Below are 19939 nucleotides of genomic sequence, written 5' to 3'. Positions count from 1 at the left end.
TGTAACACTTCTACCATTTTCCTCAAAAATGCCCAAAGAGCAGAACATACAGGCTATTAGAACTCACCATCAAAAGTATGTACTCCAGGGACACCTGGGTGGCTCAGTCGGTTAAGCGTCTGCCTTCAACTCAGGTCATGATCCCAGGATTCTGGGATCAAGCCCCACGTCGGGCCCCCCGCTGAGCAGGCCCCCCTCTGTAGCTTCCCCTGCTTGTTCTCTCTCTCTCCCCACCTCTCTGTGAAATAAATAAATAAATAAAATCTTAAAAAAAAAAAAAAAGAGTATGTACTCCAACAAATGTTGGCAAGGATGTGGAGAAAAGGGAACCCTCCCACACTGGTGGTGGGAATGCAAACTGGTGCAGCCACTCTGGAAAACAGTATGGAGGTTCCTCAAAAAGTTAAAAATGGAACTACCCTATGACCCAGCACTTGCACTACTAGGCATTTATCCAAAGGATACAAAAATAGTGATTTGAGGGGGCACATGCACCTCAGTGTTTATAGCAGCAATGTCCACAATAGCCAAAATTTGGAAAGAGCCCAGACGTCCATCTATAGATGAATGGATAAAGATATGGTGTATGTACACAATGGAATATTACTCAGCCAGCAAAAAGAATGAAATTTCGCCATTTGCAATGATGTGGGTGGAACTAGAGGGTATCATGCTGAGCGAAATAAGTCAGAGAAAAACAAATACCATACGCTTTCACTCATATGTGGGATTTAAGAAACAAAACAGATGAACATAGGGGAAGGGAAGGAAAAATAAAATAAGATAAAAACAGAAAGGGAGGCAAACCATAAGAGACTCTTACCTATAGGGAACAAACTGAGGGTCCCTGGAGGGGAGGAGGGGAGGAGGATGGCGTAACTGGTGATGGGCATTAAGGAGAGCACGTTATGTAATGAGCACTGGGTGTTATATGCCACTGATTAATCACTAAATTCTACCCCTGAAACTAATAATGCACTGTATGTTAACTAAATTGAATTTAAATAAAAGGGAAAAAAAAGGGGCGCCTGGGTGGCTCAGTCGGTTAAGCGACTGCCTTCAGCTCCGGTCATGATCTCAGGGTCCTGGGATCGAGCCCCGCATCGGGCTCCCTGCTCGGTGGGAAGCCTGCTTCTCTCTTTCCTACTCCCCCTGCTTGTGTTCCCTCTCTCGCTGTGCCTCTACCTCTCTCTGTCAAATAAATAAATAAAATCTTTAAAAAAAAAAAAAAAGGGAAAAAAAAGAGTTTGTACTCCATGTGGGATCTGGAGCAGTGTTAGGTAAGAGGTTGATTAAGGTTTGGAGCATAATCGGATTTATGGGAGCAGCTGGGGTTTGAACTCAGAATAGAAGGCATGACCACATTGCCTGTCTGGACAGGGTGTTTGTGGGTAACGAGTAAGAGAGGGAGAGAGAAAATTCTAGTAGCAATGCTTCATTTAGTAATGGACATCTACTCCACACTGGACACTGTGCTAAGCTCTGGACGTTACAAGGGAATAGTCTATATGCCCTTAGAAGAGTTCATTGTCCAATGGGAGAGATGAACAGGTAAACAAGTAATTATAAGTCAGTGTCATAAATGTTTTTACAAAGGCAGGCTTAAGATGTTATCGAGGCAAAGGAGAAAAATTAACTCTGCCCTGAGAGTCTCAGTTTTGACAGAGACTCCATCAGAAAGGGTGAGGGACTGACATTATGGGGCATCTCCAGCTTCCCACCTGAGGCCATGTCTGAGTCAGGGAGAGTCAGAAAACACAGAATCAAGGGGGCAACAAAAATGATTTAATAAAGCCAATTAAAATAGGACTTCCTAGTTTAATGGCTCCGAATGGAAATTTTGGTCAGTTAACTGCCAATTGTTGGTACCTGGCATTTGAGTGGCCCTTTACACACTTCATTCACACCTATTTCTTTCAACAATTCTGAAGGTTCTTTACATTGCCCCAACTTATAGATGAGAAAAGAGAAGCTCAATGAGATGAAGTCACACAGATTAAGCCCTTTGGTAAGTGGAAGAAAAGAGAAATTAACTCCCTACATCATCAGACATCCAGTCTGTGTTTTGCTTAATGACAAAATTCCCGAGAATGTAAGAGAAATATCAGAGGAAAACCCTATTTAGTAATATTCCCAATGGTAGAGGATAAAGAAAATAGGATGAAAATAATCCATAAACTGGATAGTGAAGAAAGAACTGCATGAGGGCTTTTTCTTCCATAAAGCTCAAAGTAATTTAAGGATAGACATATCCCAATAATAACCCCAGAAGTAAAATTAAAGCATCACTGCCTTATTTTATAGGTGACAAAATTGAGGCATAAAAAGAAAAAGTGAATTGTCCAAAGATATTTCCCTGGCTGGAGATAAAGCTCCATCTGCCCCCTGTCAGACAGGGGTCCAGCTCCTGTGCAGCCTCATCCTTCAGGAGCCACCCAGTCCCACGCACCAGCTGGGACTCACTGGGTGATGTCCTCTCCCACCCAGAGCTGGGTGCTCAGTGGAAGAGAAGAAAAGGCATTTCTTCAAGAGAAGTCATCCTGTACGCCATGCTACTTTTGAAAGCAGGGAGAAACCAGGATGAGGATGACTGTCCCTGGCATCTCCACCTCAATCAAATTCTTTATATCTTATCATCAAGAAGGATCTAAGAAGAAAAGAGAACACACTATAAGGGCTTTAAACTGAATTTTCACGGCCTCTTGCCTCCCTATCTTCCTCTTGCCTCCCTATCTTCCTCCTTCCTCTCACACTCTCTGGGTCTAGCCATACTTCCTTCCCAACAGCGCCCTTGAGCACCTTTCTGCTCATTACTTTATTCTATGTGCCTAGATAAATCTCCACATAGTTCACTCCCTCTAAGCCCACCTACTCTGACATATTAGGAGATTTCTACCAGGGAACGATTAAGAGGACTAGTGGACTAGATTTCTCCTGTTGTTATAACATGAAAGAAGGAGCTTAATATACACCAAGGGCACTGGGAATCCCACTCAAGAGACTGTGCATCAGGGGAACTTTCCAAAGACTGCTTTGGAGGATGTTTTCCATCCTACCGGATTATTCTTTGATCAACTAACAAATTGCTAATGTCTATTTCATGTCTTAATGGCTTCTTGTTGTTGACCTGGGTTTATTCTTTCTTTCAGCTTATTGAACACTTCCTGTGAGACAAGTCGTTATCAAAAGCTGTGCTACTATGTAACTTGCTCCCATCAGAGGTCAGCAGGCTGCAACTAGGAAGGGCATATACAACTGATCTATTTTTGTTAGTCCACAATACTTGTGGGCAATTGCTCAGAAAGGTCCATGGGAGGTCTTGCTCTAAGGATGTGGCCAGAACAGGGAAAATAAAAGAAAATCAAGTTTCCTCCTCTTTAAATAGGGTCCAGTGTCATCCAATTCTTTGGCTTCACAATTCACTGAATACAGGAAAAGGTGCTTTCTGTAGACAGCCCGTGGAGATGTAAATAGACTGAGTAGAGTGGCCTCTAGAAAGACACAATGTAATCCTATAAAGCAGTATTTCTTCAACTTAAATAATGTATGGATGGATGTCTTTTTAGAGAAAAACAACTCCCATGGAGATCCAGGTTGACTTCAATTCTTTTTCTTTTAAAATTTTATTTAATGTTTTATTTAATTGCACAGGCCTATGCAAAATTAATTTGCAAATTAAATGCAAACGAAATTTAAAAATTAATAATGGAATTATCACCATTAATTCCGTATGATATATGACAGTTTGATAAAAATGAATTGTTGCTCATGATGTGAGTATGGTTCCAAGGGCTGTGGGGCACCTGCTTTTGAGTTTGGTCTGCTTCTGCTGTCATGTGCTGTGCAGAGACTCTATCCCCTAGCACTGCTCTTGATGCAAATTCTGAGAAGCCACAGTTTCCTGAGCATGTTTTGATGTCCCCTAGGGCATGGTGAATTCTAGCTCCCTAGGTTGCAAGTGAATTCTACCTCATCGATTTTCTCATTGGTGAGACAAGGTGGTACTACTTGGCCCTAATGCAAATGTAGTTGGGGCACTGGAATTACATGGCACTGTTCAGTTAAAAGAAGGTCTTCCAGGTGCTCCACAATATGCTCCCATGTGTTTTTGAAATCATCAAAATAAAAATAGAACACTGAAAACTTCTCATAAAGAACTCCGACTTTCTAAGAACATGCCTCCAGTCCCCCACCAATGATCCACACATTCTTGCTTGAAAAATACAACCAGGGAAACATTCTAGTCTCTTCTATCAGAGCCTGTAACGACATGGGTCCTAGATGCACTGGCCAGGCAGAGCTGACTGGGCTGGCATCACAGAGATGTGGGGGATGAAGCAAAATGTCTGGTTGCTCAGACTGAGCAATTTCAAGAGTCTTCCAGATGGGAATCAGGCAAAAATACAGTTAATTTGGAATAGTTTGCACTTGCCACAAATGGCCAAGAGATTATTATGATCTAACCCTGTGTAGGATGCTTTTATGGGATGTTATAAAAGAAAAATATACACACACTGCTAGCAAGGGAAGCTGGATGACATAATGGCCTATTTCATCTGTAATTTCAGTGATTATATAAATGATGAATAAAATCCAACTACAAGTGCTTTTTTATTATCTTCTCGATGGGGTAAGATCTGAAAGCTTGACCCCTGGAACATAATATCCTCCTTTAGATGTACCCAGAGCCAGAATAAAGCTGGGAATCTGGACTTTGACCTGAAGCTCTTAAAGAGAATATTGCTTATCACTCCCCTGGGGACAGAGAGATTTTTACAATGAGATCATCTTACACTGGAGGAGTTGTATAGATGACTCTTAAAAATCAAAGGAACCTATCCCAAAATGGCTTCTATTGGGGGCAGTTGGGATATTTGATTGGCAGTACTGAGCTATTCACCAAAGGCCTCCTACCTTGAGTAGGATAGAGAAGGAGTGCAGAGGTCAAGTTGCTGATGTTCATGACAAGGAAGCAGGGGGTCCTGTCTCTATATTGAGGTCATTAGATAGGGCCAGAACCTAAATCATTCTCCCCCAAAATGTTTTAACTCAAATCAAGTCCCTAAAAGCCAGCACACCACCTGCTGAGCAAACCGTCTAACTATCCTTTAGCCAGAGTGACCAAAATCTGGGCTCTTTCCAATAGAGTGAAACCTCTAGGTAATACCCTTCATGATCCAGCATCCCAGGGCAGTATTTTGTCATGCTTGGCTCAGGTTGTTTATGCCTGTTGCCCTGTCAGGCATTTGTAGTTGAAACCAACCTCACTTCTAATGCTATCTGCTCGAATCAAGAAGGCTTCTCTCTCTCAAGGTATGATCTAGAAATCAGTAAGTCACCAGCACTTCAGATCATTTGGGGCACTGTTCCCTATCAGTGAATTCAGCCTTCGTGCACTGAAAGGGGTAGGCCGATTTAAGTAGCCTCGGTAGAAATGGCCAACCAAGAGAAGGGGTTTGCAGATCTTTCACCCCTCCGATGGTAATACACAGTATCCATTAGAGAGACACATAATCATCTGCAGCTGTCAAATCCAAACTGCCCTCTTTTAGGAACCAATTTGTTTTCTTGCCAGATCGATGCTCTTATCTGTAATTGTGTGGACCACCAGCGACAGCCAATAACCAGTTAACATGCAATTCAATTTCAGAAGAAAAGAAATGTCTTAATTCAAACATTTATCGCACAAGTGTAAAAATGCCATAAGTGAAATTACTTGAGGCTCGGAGGTTATAACTTATAAATCAGTTTGCCTGACTGGAGCGAAATGATAGACGGAAATAATACAGGTTTTGGAACAGACAAATGCAACTTTGCTCGGGCTTTCAATTTTTAACCCCAGGGCTGCCATCATTATTATACTATGGTGATGACAGTTGTCAACATCCTAGATCTTCGCTGAAACAACAGCTGGAAAAATATGCCAGGTTTCTAGTGCTCCCGCAGGTGGTAACTTCTTGCAGAATGATGCTTCTCTGCCTACTCCTGACATCATCTTCCTCTCTTCAGCTTCAGAGTCTTGGTTTCCAAACAGGTATCTCCAGATGTCCATTCATCTATCATTAGAACCTCCCTAGATTTTTTTTTTATTTGAAATGGATGCAAAGACAAATTTCTACTTATTGAGACACTCTTGAGTTGCACAGGGGCTGTGCTCTGATTCACAGGTTTGTAAATAGCTGAATCTTATCTCCCTACCATGTTCCAGTACATTTGCTCCTGAAGCCAGACATCGGTGAAAATGTTCTAAGCAAGTAGGATTTTTCAGCTAAGAAAACAGAGAAGGACTAGCTGTTCCTTAAGCCTATATCCTATTTTTCCTTGTCACAGAGCTAGACTATATGCCCCACTTGCCTTTTCCACTGGGCGTGGCCATATGACTGCGCTCTAGCTAGTGGAATTTGAACCTAAGAGATGGGCTTCACTTTGAGACCTAGCCCTAAAACATCTCTCCTATACCACTCATCATCTTCTTTCCTCTTCCGTTCGCTTGACAGTTTGAGAATGACGTTTTGGAAGCCAAGTGTTGATGATGGAAGAAATCTGTGTTCCTGGAGTCATGATTTGGAAGAGAGCTGTGCATCAATCAGGATCACTCATTTCATCTTTTTATCTGAGAGAAAAATAAACTTCTTCCATGTTTGAGTCTTTATGTAATTCTGGGTTTGTTACAGTGGCAAGCATTAACAACAATAATATTAATAGAGTCTGTTCCACTGAATGTAAAGGAACTGGAAGGTGGCATTTCAAGATTCCTAACAGTTTTAGGATGTTTTCTCCTATACTGAGTGTCTAAAAAAGAGCACAGCATTTTCATTTGTTTTGAGATTCAAGTTTCTTGTCTGAAGTTTAAAAAAAGGGAGAGGGAGGGAGAGAAAATTTGGGATTAAATCTTCATGAACCCGTATAGTGCTACTATGTTTTGCTGGTGCAATTAAAAATCCTCCTTTTTTAAGAGAAAATATGAAAAATATAGGGCCATATAATGAAAAATCTCCTTTTTGTAAGTAAATGGGAGAAAAGTCAGGAGGCCCAGTCAAGCAGAAAGTGAAATAAACACAAGATCTGTCAGAATTAAACCAACTAGTTACACAGCTGGCTTTAACATTGCTTTTGAGCTTTTTACTGCTCTAGAACTATGTAACAAAACAGTATATATTATAAAGACAGGGAAGGACAGAGGGAAAAAGGGAGAGGGAGGGAGGAGGGCAGATGCAGCGCTGAGACTGGAGTAGGAAAGAAAGCAACACTTAGTGTTCAATCCATGATTCTAACCAGTCAACTCTGCTAGCATGTGACTCCACCTGTTAACGAAAAGCACTAAGGCTTGCTTCCTGCTTGCTCAATTACCCCTCCTCCAACAACAAATGACTATCACAGGCACATGGACACATACCTAGTCCCACACAAGCACACTTAGAGGCAACAGGTTCTAATTCTCCTTCAGCATTAGTTCCAAGAATTGCTACACTGTTAAATTCTGTCTTACACACACACAGACTAATAAACAACAACAACAAAAACTTTCAACACCCAGTTTCTCCTTAATCCCCAGGACTAAATGTAATTTACATCAATTTTTAAAACATTCCCAGACACACCTTAATCCGCTAGCCCATTCTCTAATCAAGAAGGGTCTTAATAAAAATTGACTGCTCTTTATCAACGCAATAGAGCTGAGACCCACAATTCAATAATACGCTTTTTTCATGAGTGGCCCCCCTGGTTGGTAGGACATCACAAAGTCCTGTGGAATGCCAAACACCCAACTCCTTGGATTAAAAGCATTGTAATTCCATGAAGTTTTTTGTTCTGAGTTGAGAGAATGGTTCTGTACTGACTCACATTTCTTCGGGCTTATCAGAGTAGCATTATGTCAAGTATAAATGACCTTTCTTTCTTTCTTTTTTTTTTTTTTCTCATGACGAAAAGGGACATTTAAGGTAGTTTTGTGGATCTCCCCTTTAAACTTTCATAACTGAAATGTAGTTTTAATGTCAAAAATGGAAATGATTAAAACAAAAACAGTAACTAATCTTTATAGAGAAAGAATCTGGCTTCATAGCTAGAAGAATGTCAGGGAATAAGAAAGGCCCTCTTATTTAGTCCATTAAACATTGAGCATGTTCAAGATTCCAAGCAAAGTTTTAGACATAGTAAGCGGAGAATGAAGATGTAGTCAGATTTGCCCATCCCTCCTCTCTCAAGTGTCACTGCTCTGTACCCAGCATTGACGTATGGCTAAGAAGGACTACAGGTCCCAGGAGCTCTGAGTCACTGAGTCACTGAGTCACCAGTCACTGAGTCCTGAGCATTCTCTGTTGAACTGTTTAATCAGACACATAAGAACAAGTCCAACTTCAGAAGAGAAGGCTCCAGGGCCAGGCTCTGGACATGGTCTGCACTCAAACCAAAGAAAATTGAGTATGGAAATCACTGGGACATACAATTCACCTTTTCTCCCATTCCCCTTGTTTCACTCCACAAAGTACTGAAACAGATCCTGGAATAGGGAAGCAGAAAAACTATACATTTTAAACTATAAAATAGGAGTTGAAAATCAGAGGGAAAGAAAAAGGCAATACAACTGTACCAGCCATGATGTAGGAGACAGGGTCCTGTCCAGTCCTGCAAAAAGAAAATATACTCAGGAATGGTGTTCTCTTTATCCTTGCTTTCTGTGGGACTGGGGTTCTTGAAGTTTTAGAAAATGAAGAAAGATGGAAAAATAATTTCAAAATAATCTGTAATCCCACCACAAAGAGATTTACAACTATTAATATTTTGGTGTGTTTCCTCCCAGTTTTTGTCTCTCTCTCTCTCTCTCTAGAAATGATAGATGATAGATAGATAGATAGATAGATGAATAGCTAGATAGATAGATAAATAGATGATTGATAGATAGATATAGATGATAGGTAGATAGGTAGATAGATAGATGATAGATGAATAGCTAGATAGATAGATAAATAGATGATTGATAGATAGATGATAGATGATAGGTAGATAGATAGATAGATAGATAGATAGATAGATAGATAGATAGATGATAGGTAGATAGATAGATGAATAGCTAGATAGATAGATAAATAAATGATTGATAGATAGATATAGATGATAGGTAGGTAGGTAGATAGATGATAGATGATAGATAAAGAGATGATAGGTAGATAGGTAGATAGACAGATAGATAGATAGATGATAGATAGATAGATACCCTGAGTATTCTCTCATGTCATTAACTACTTTATGCAAACATGATTTGTAATGGTCTTAAAATATTACCTCATGTGGACATACCATAATTATTCCAGACTCCTCCTTATTATTAGACATGTTCATTGCTTCTAATATTTTGCTATTATAATTACACTGATGATGAATAGCCTTATAATCTATTCAGACATCCTTCATAATTTTCTGAGGATGTATTCTTACAAGTGAAATTACCAGGACCAATGGCAGAAACTTCTCTGTGATTCTTGATAACTATTGCCAAACCACTTTCTAGAATGTTAGTGCCCGTTTCCATTTTAACAAATGATTTCACGATACTCATTTCTCAATATTCTTTTCAAAATTAAGTATTATTATTTTCAAAACTCTTGCTAATTTGATAGGTGTGAGATAATATTTCATATTTTCATTTTGTTTTCTTTGACTTCTGATCAAATGGAATTTTTTTTCTTATATTCATTAAGGTTTTGATTTATTCTTTGGAGGATAACCTTTCATGTGCTTTGTCAGTTTGTGTTTAATTTTTATTATGTTTTTATTGATTTATATTTTTCTGTTTTTTAATGTAGGCTTCTTGTATATTTTATTATGTGTATTTATATTTATATTATTGCTATGTTTTAAATGGGTTTTTTTACCCATTACATTTTCTAAATATTTATAGTAGATTGAATACCATATATGTACTTTGTAACCCTCCATCTGATTCAACACTAATTAATTCTAATATTTTTCCAATTCATTGTCTAGGGATTTCAAATAGACAATAAAGTATTCTAAAAATTATGAGTATTTAGTTTCTTTCTTTCAAATAATTTTACTTCTTTTTTCTGTAAGCATCTTCCTCTTCACCTCCTGCCAATTTTAATAAGCTTGATATTTGTCATTGGTTTAAGATAAAGACTCTTTTTCATTCTAAGAAAGAATACTGTTTGTCCTACTTCGCTATGATTTTCTTTTTCAACAATGGATACTAAATTTTATCAGATGTGCTTGATATGATCACGTGACCTTTCTTGTTTTGACTTACTGAGAGGCACAGAATTTTAATAAACTTGGATTCTTACATTCAGGAATATAGTCTCCTATGTAAAAAAAAATTTTTTTTTAACCATACTGCTTAACTTTATTTTTTAGTTTATTTAGTTTGTTATCTACTTATCAGTGTTTTATTTTGAATTTTTCATATTCACTTTCATAAATTCAAAACAGACTTTTATGGTTTTATTGTATGTGTTATAGGTAAGATTTTTGATTAGATGTATTCATTTTATTATTAGGTGTGTTCATTTTATTTATTAAATGTATTTAGGTTATTATTTCGTTAGTTTATTTACTTTATTAAATGAATTAAGAACGTTCAATATTTTCTCTGTTCTTAAACTTTTGTCATTTTATATTATTTTTGGCATGTTTTAAAGAACTCATCAGTGGGGGCTCCTGGGTGGCTCAGTTGGTTAAGCAACTGCCTTCGGCTCAGGTCATGATCCCAGGGTCCTGGGATCGAGCCCTGCATCAGTCTCCTTGCCCAGTGGAGAGCCTGCTTCTCCCTCTCCCTCTACCTGCTACTCCACTTGCTTGTGTTCTCTCTCTCTGTCAAATCAATAAATAAAAAATCTTTTAAAAAATCTTAAAAAAAAAAAAAAACTCATCAGTGGCCCTATCTGTTCAATATCAAGGTTTATCTGATAGAATAATTCCATGATAATTCTTTGAAAATTTTTCCATATTACTTCATGTTCAAGATTTCCTAGTAAGTTAACAGGTGAATCACTCTTTGCTATAGGGACAATGGCCAGGCTCTACCCCAAGGCTTCTGGGAACTCTGCAACTTGTCCCATCTGTTAGTAATGGGTTTGCCCTTGTCCGTTATTTTTCCCAATGGCAGTTTTCAGCAACACACTCTTGTTAAGTGGAGTCTCTTCAGATTTCAAGATCAGGTTCACATTCCGGCTCCTCCTTAGAGGCTGCCCTGACCACAGTGTGGGAGTGACTCCCTCCATCTCTGAACTTCTTCCTCACATAATGACCATACTGGCCATTTGGCTTCTTTTTTTTTTTTTTTTTAAAGATTTATTTATTTATTTGAGAGAGAGAGAATGAGAGACAGAGAGCACGAGAGGGAAGAGGGTCAGAGGGAGAAGCAGGCTCCCTGCCGAGCGGGGAGCCCGATGCGGGACTCGATCCCGGGACTCCAGGATCATGACCTGAGCCGAAGGCAGTTGCTTAACCAACTGAGCCACCCAGGCGCCCCGCCATTTGGCTTCTAACACTTAAGGCTTTCCACTGATTTTCTTCATCAACAGAGTTTGAGGTCTTTAGAATGGATGGAAAGCTACTTCTCCATCCCCCAAAGTTTCTAGAAAAACACCTTGCATCTTGTATGTACTGAGTATGCATGCTAATGCATGAATGTGTACATATGGGCATATGGGAGTGTGTGTGTAAAACGACACACCATACAAATATGCATTTCAAAGGCTTCCTTTCAAAACAAAATCAGAAGGAGGGGGGGTGTGGGGAATTTGTGCAGGGAGGGTGAAGTGATTCCAACTCAAAAATTTCTCCAAACACCTTCAACCTCACTTCCTTCCACTCTGCCCTAATATTCAGAAACAATGTTTGCCTCCTTTCTCTCAGGAAAGATAAACACAATCCATTATTATTTACCAGAATATTTCTGTGCTTCCTCACATTGAGATTGGAACATTTCTGTTTCCTTGAGAGAGTTGAAAACACTCTCCTAAAATCATCATCAGTAGTGAAGAGAAAGTCTCCGAGATGAGCATGTGCCCCCCTCCCGTCCCCAATATACACATAAATATGCAGATCACTGCCTGGAATCAAGAGGTGCTTACATAAACCCAGGCACACGTATGTGCCCGCACACATGCAAACATAGATGCGCATTCCTCCCATTGACTTAGGACACAATGAGGACAGAACTTGAGGGCTCTGGGAGCACGGTAGGTTTCTAATACCAGCTGCCATTGAGCACTGGTCCAGACAGGCAGAAGGACCATGTGGATGCATTTCAGGGTAATTAAGAATGTAAAGGGGAGCCCTGAGTGCCACTGGGCACTTAGCAGCATGTGCAAAATTCTCCCAGCAGGTACCCAGGTGGGCATGAGGCCAACAATCTTCCCACCCCCTGCCTCTTTTGGCAAGCGAAGCTGAGCCTGCTCTGGGGAACATAAATGTACGCAGAGTGGTAGCGAGGAAGATTCACATAAGGCGGCCAACATGTTTGCTTTCCACACTACGGTATCCGTTGCCCACCTCTCTCCGCTTAATCTGTCAGCTCTTCTTAACAGTCTACTGGGAAAGTTCCCTTCCTACCCAGCCAGACGGTCCGCACAAACAGTTGTGAGGGAGATGTGCTCAGCAGCAGTCGTTCTCGGCCTTAGCATCTCCCCAATACCTGCTGCTGTGGCCGGCAGCTTGTTGCTCCAGTTAGCCCATTTCCATCCAGGTCTACCCCTTCTGTCCCTCAATTTCTTTTTTTTTAAGATTTTATTTATTTGTTTGAGAGAGAGAGAGAGAGCATGAGTTGGGGGGCACTGGGAGAGAGGGAGAAGCAGACTCCCTGCTGAGCAGGGAGCCCGACACGGGGCTCGATCCCAGGAAGAAAGAGAGAGAGAGAGCACGAGCAGGGGAAGAGGGAGAAGCAGGCTTCCTGCCGAGCAGGGAGCCCGATGCAGGGCTTGATCCCAGGACTCTGGAATCATGACCCGAGCCGAAGGCAGACGCTTAAGCAACTGAGCCACCCAGGTACCCCTGTTCCTTAATTTCTGTTTGCTCTCCACTGTCACAGGACCCTTCCCCAACAGAGAAACTGTTAATATTCTTACCTCCTCCTTACCGTTGCTTCTCATCCTAACTCAGAAACACTTCCGTTAAGAATTAATAGATATGTCACTCGTGGTAGAATTTGAGGTATGTGATCACCGGACAGGAGAACAATTTTCGGAATGTGATCTTCCTGGTGTTGTTTGATTATTTGCAGGGTTGACTCTGATACATTTATCCATTTTTTTTCTAACCCCACCTCTTTTTTTTTAAGATTTTATTTATTTATTTATTTATTTATTTGAGACAGAGAGCATGAGAGGGAGGAGGGTCAGAGGGAGAAGCAGACTCCCTGCCGAGCAGGGAGCCCGATGCGGGACTCGATCCTGGGACTCCAGGATCATGACCTGAGCTGAAGGCAGTCGCTTAACCAACTGAGCCACCCAGGCGCCCCTAACCCCACCTCTTTAACATTGCTCTGGTCCTCCATTTGCCCAGTATGTACCAGTCAGTGTATGAGGCTGCTTTAACTTCCATGCCTATACTGGTAAGTAGGTTGCCAAAAAAACTCTCTTCTTCTTATTCTTTGGAAAGAGCATTCTAAGGGAGAATGAGAGAGTAGAGATCCTTAGCACAATAGAAGAGACCTTTCAGGATCAGGCCCCTGTCTCCCTCTTTAGCTTCAACCTCAGCTGCCCATGTTATACGCCAGTCATGCCAAACTCCTTGCAATTCACTGCCTCTGTGGCTTTCTAGGTGCTATTTCTATCACCCAGAATGGTCTTTGTCCAGTCTCTTACTATTTAGATGTCCCCATGTCAGAGCTCCCATAGCATCTCATGCATAAATTTCTCATAGCCTTGGACTTCAGGAATACAAAGACAATTAAGTGATTTTGTAGTGTTTTAAGACTTCTCTTTGGGCAAGAGTATGAATAAACATGTTCATAGGAAGAGTGAAGGAAGTGGGAAGTGGCAGGAAATGGGTGAGCACTAACACTGTTGTCTATCAGTTAGGATCATATTGACAGAAAGTGGAAAAAGAAAGAATAGTTTGTCTCAGTCTCTTGTAGAAGTCATCTCAAGCTGACAGTCCAAGGACTGACTCTGTTTCAACAAAGCTCCCAAGCTCGTTTCAGTTCATATTTCTACCCTTTCCCTCCCTCATATACTATGGTCCAAGATGGCAGCATCCTCATTCTAGGAGGCAGAGAGGGGGAAAAAGACAAAGAATTGAGGGAGAAGGGGTGCCTGGGTGGCTCAGTCAGTTAAGCGTCTGCCTTCGGCTCAGTCAAGATCCCAGGGTCCTGGGATTGAGCCCCGCATCGGGCTCCCTGCTCGGCAGGGAGCCTGCTTCTCCGTCTTCCCCTGCTCGTGCTCTCTCTCGCTATCTCTCTCTCAAATAAATAAATAAAATCTTTAGAAAAAAAAAAGAATTGAGGGACAAGCATGGGCTAGCCACCTCTGCGAAAAATCCCTAGACTCTGCCTCACATTTTGGCTTATAGTTCAATGTCTAGTCACCTGCACATACCTATAAGGGAACTAAGAAAAGTAGTCATTATTCTGGGAGAGCATATACTCAGCTGAAATCCTATTGGAAGGGGATGAAATCAGCTGCTATGATATTTTCCCATTTCAAGGCTACCTCATGAGCCAATTGTGTCAACTTATGCTAGCACGTTCTATAGTTATATACCAATATTTCCTTTAAAACCACACATACATCCTCACTCACTTCTCCTATTCAACATCATACTGGAAGCCCTAGCTAGGGCAATCAACATAACAAGAAAAAGAAATAAAAGTTATTTAAAACAAGAAAACAAACACACATACATTTGCTTAAGCATTTGTTGAGAGCACTGTACTAGTTTTTATGAGAATTGCAGAAGTCTAAGAGAGTCCTTTTATGTAAATAATTGAAGCTATTTTTCTGATGAAAACTGTACCCAAAGATCCATAGCTAGTCAAGAGAAGAACTAATGAATATTATAAGGCCAGTTTTTCAACATATCTCTCTCCAGAAGCACAGATTTATACACCCACCTGCCTGCAGAATGCATCCTTCTGGATTCTCATAGATAATCATGTGCAACACAGAACTAGCTGATCTTCTCCCAAGACTAGTTCTGTAGAACTCCCTATCTACAGCTACCAGAATCACCATCCATTAGATTGTCCTTCTATGCACGGGTTTATCTCTGGCTCCCTATTCTGTTCCATTGGTCTATGTGTCTGTTTTTATGCCAATACCATACGGCTTTGATTACCGTAGCTTTATAATATAAACTGAAATCAGGACATGTAATGTCTCCAGCTGCATTTGGCTTTCTCAGTATCACTTTGACTATTTGGTTCTTTTGTGGTTCCATATGAATCCTGGGATTATTTTTTCCATTTCTGTGAAAAATGACAATGCAATTTTGATAAGGTTTACACTGAATTTTCAGATAGCTTTGGTTAGGATGGACATTTTCATGGTATTAAATCTTCTAGTCAATGAATACAAAATATCTTCCCATTTATTTGTGTCTTTTTCAATTTCTTTTGTCATTATCATAGTTTTCAGTAAGTAGATCTTTCACTTCCTTGGCAAAATTTATCCCTAAGTATTTTATTTGTTTTGATGCTATTGTAAATGGGATTATTTTCTTAATTTCTTTTTTGGATAGTTCATTGTTAGTGCATCTAATCTCCTCTCTTACGAGGACCCCAGTCTATTAGATTAGGACCCTAATGACCTCATTTTTAACTTAATTACCTCTTTAAAGACCCTATTTCCGAGTATAGTCACATCCCAGGTGTTACAATTTCAACATGTGAATTGGCAGTTGGGAGACACAATTCATCCCCTAATAAGCTATTATATTTCAGAGTCTTGGAGGAAGTAGGCTGGAAAGATAGGTAGAAGTCAGATTGTAAAGAATTTTGAAGGTTCAACTAAGGAGTTTGGACTTTTTCCTGTACTAATGGACAATAGTTTTCAGCAAGGGTGTGCCTTGATCAGATGCATGTTGAACATAATAGACAGTATGAGGTTTGCAGTCCAGACTGAGGAGAAAAGAGATATTAAGGTCAGTCAGGAGTCTGTTGTAGCAAGGTGAGTAAAGTTGATAAAGGTCAGAGCGAAAATCCCATCGGTGGGGTTGGAAAAGCGATGACAAATTTGAGAGACATTTAGTCCATAGAACTGAGAGGACTTGAATGAGAAGCTTATAAGCTCCCAGGTTTCTAACATGGTGAATGGAAGAGGATAGTGTCATGAACTAAGATCAACAGCACCAACTGAGTATGAAGCATTACAGAATATCCAAGGGGAAACATTCAGAAGGTATGGATCTACAGTTTGAGTGGAAAGTATAATGCAGACATGATTGTTCAGGCAGAGTTGAGATCAGTCTGGGAGTATGCACAGGCCAAGAGACAACAATATCCGAAAGAGGAACCATGGAGAACTGCAACACTTAAGGGGCACGTGGGGGGTGCCTGGGTGGCTCAGTTGTTTAAGCATCTGCCTTCAGCTCAGGTCATGATCTCAGGGTCCTGGGATCAAGCCCTGTGTTAGGCTCCCTGCACAGCAGGGAGTCTGCTTCTCCCCTTCCCTCTGCCCCTCTCCACCACTCGTGCACTCTCTCTCTCTCTCTTTCTGTCTCTTAAATAAATAAATAAAGTCTTTAAAAAGGGATCGGGGGCAGGTGGACAGGAAGAGAAATGAGAAAGGGAGGAGGGAACAGAAAAGAACAGTGTCCCAGGAATCAACCAGGAGAGTTGCAGGAAAAAGAAATCAAAAAGTCAAACAAAAACAGTAGAGTAAGAGGATTTTAAAAAGACCCTTGAAGTTGGCCTCCAGAAGAGACGTTTTAGTGGAGGAGTGGAAATAGAAACTTGACTACAAGAGATGTGGGGATGAAGGGAAATCTGGTGGTGGGAAGATAGAATGCAGGCCATTTCTAGAAGCCTGGCTCTGAAGAGAGGAAGGAGTTAGGAGGTAATTGAGGGGCGGTTACCAGTTGCTGTCCCAGCCTGGTTTCCTTACCCATAGAGGACGCCCTTGCTTGTGGGGAGCTCTATCTTACACTTACATCAGAATGACAAGCGATGCAGGACATTTGACTATTTACCACATGGATTTTCTCTATGCCCCAGAGTGGACTTATGGACTTCTGTTTCAAATTCTATATACATGGTTCTGTTCATAAGCTTGTCTTCCCATATTATATCATGAACCCCTCAAGGGCAGACATTATGTCTTATACTCCCTGTCTTGTGTGTATTTTATAAATTTACAGAGAAGGAAGAAAGAAGGGAAGGAGGGATAAAAGAGTTACCAATGGCCATGTACTATGCTAAGTATCTTTCCTGAATGAACTTTACACCAACTGGGTGACGTAGATCCTATGATTACCCCCATTTTACAGTTGAAGAAACTGAGGCACTAACATAATAAGTAGCCTGTCCAAGGCCACAGAGTCAGCAAACAGCTGAGCACGCATCTGAACTCAGGCATTTTGGAATCAAAGGCCCATATTCTTTACTGTGTGAAAATCAAGTATAGTATTTTAAAAACTTGACCGATATAAGGGGAGGTCTTGGAAATAATCTAAAGTATTTATTTTCTAAAAGAGGAAGAGCAAAAGCTAACAAGAGTCATACCTGATCTGTCGAATTGCATCTCAATTGCCTTGCATGGTACAAAAGAGAACATACGATCACCCCATCACTCCTGTAGTGTTGCGTTATGTTCAGCTGTCAGGTTTGTTGGTTTCTTAAATCAACCAGTCACAGACCATCACCTAAAATATTCTTCACTGTCAGGTTCTAGAGCATAAAATTAGTCTTTATTGCTTTGACTATTACTGATTTCGAAGGCCAAGGCATGATCATGTAGCAAAGGCAGCAGAGCCTGGACCAGAAGGGCTCCCCAGATGAAATACATTTTTGCTGATGGCTTTCATTTGAGCACTGATGTGAAGGAATTGTCAGGGCTCCGGGCTGCTTCCTTAGGGCTGGGAAGGCCAGGCACACGATGCTGGTCACGTGGTCACTTTTCATAGTCAGCCCTTCTTCCTACGGGCTGGGCAATGTCACGGACTCTGAGCCCAAGCACTAGTACATAAAAGAAGTCTTGGCACAGTCAGACCTCTGTTCAGGGCCTCAGGTGCTGAAATCCTGGGGGTCTTCAGGACAAGAGTCAAGTCACATGGAGAATCTTCCAGTGTAGTCTCTCCTGTGAATCATGCAAGAGGAGAAGGTCAAGCTTGTGGCTTCTCCTTTAAATATACCTGTTTTTTGAATAAGGGGACCTATCAGTTCCATGTAGAAAATCAAACTTGGATTAGCCATGGTTTGAGATGAAAAAAAGGGTCAGACCGTGCCTCAACTTCTCTTCTTTGAAAGCCACTTGTTCTTTGTGATTATTTACTTAATTAACACTGTCCCCACCACCCAGGCCTTAGAAGGACTTCGGTAACATATGGCAGTTGCAGTGGATTTAGTGAGAAAACTCTCATGATGAAGGTGCATTTTGGAGCCTAGGCATAGTGAATGCAGAGCTGACTTGCTCTTCACCATGTAGATGTTTTCCTTAGTAAAGGTCACCTTTTATTGAGAGCTATTTGCAAAGCATCATGTCTAACACTTCAGGTGTGTCTCCCCAAATAACCCTCCCCCAATATCTCTTTGTCTTTGATGCTGTTGTAATGCTTTACTTCTCAGATAAAAAAACTAAAGCTGAGAAAGGTTAGCCGCTATGATGGATTGAATTGCATCCCCCCAAAAGATATGTTGAAGTCTTAACCTTCAGCACCTGTGAACATGACCTTATGTAGAAATAGGGTCTTTAGAGATGTAATCAATTCTGGATGAGCTCATTAGAGTGAACCCTAATCCAGTACAATCAGTGTCCTTACAAGAAGAGGTAATTTAGACACAGAGACAGATGTACACAGGGAAGACAGTGTAGACACGCAGCAAGAAGACACCCGTGTGATAATGGAGGCAGAGATTGGAGTGATGCATCTACAAGTCAAGCCAAGAATACACCAGAAGCTAGAAGAGACAAGATCCTTCAGAGGGATCATGGCCTACGACCATCTTGATTTTGACTTCCTAGCTTCTAGACCCATAGGATGATACATTTCTGTTGTTTTAAACCATCCCAGTTTGTGGTACTTTGTTCCAAGAACCCTAGTAAACAAGTACAACTGTCTTCCTCCAAATCACAGAATTAGTCATCTTCTGAGTCAGGATTTGAATCCATGTCTATCTGACCCCCAAAATCCATTTTCACAGCTTTTTTGCTTTACTGCCAATGGGCTAAGGTAGTATCTAGTAGAAGCAATCAACTTCATCTCTTTTAGAGAGGAAGTGCCATTGAAGTCTGGTTCTGAGGATGAGAATGAGGGTGTTGGATGAGGAAGGGAGGGAGGAGAAATCCAGACAGAAATACAGGACTCCTATGAGAGACATAAACGTATATGCTCTGCTTCAAGAATAAATAAGGCTCACGCATGGGGTTAAGAGGAAATGGGATCCTGCCCAATGCCTCCATTTTCTGGGAGAGTCCCGGAGGCATGTTTGTAGATATGTTTCCAAAAACGAGAAGCATCCCAAAAGAGTGGATGGCTACAGTCCTTGCCCGCATCATGAGGGCTCCTGCCCTGCAATTTAACGTTAGAGCTTTCATGGCAATGAATCTTTCCAGCGCAGTCAATCAACCTAGCCACGGTGAGCTGGAAGATTCCATTGGCAGAGGAATCCACAAGATAAGAAAACATTTTCTTTCCTTGTTATTAAGCACTGTCTCTTAATTAAGTTGTCTTCCGCACTCTTGATCAGAAGAGAATACCAAGAAGTCCTTTTCCAGGAAAATGCTTATTTCTCCTCCCATCTCCTCCCCACCCACCTCAGCTT

Source organism: Mirounga leonina, unplaced genomic scaffold (genome assembly GCF_011800145.1).
Source record: "Mirounga leonina isolate KUSES-001 unplaced genomic scaffold, KU_Mleo_1.0 Mir_153, whole genome shotgun sequence".
NCBI lineage: Eukaryota > Metazoa > Chordata > Mammalia > Carnivora > Phocidae > Mirounga > Mirounga leonina.
This window is presented reverse-complemented; position numbering follows the sequence as displayed.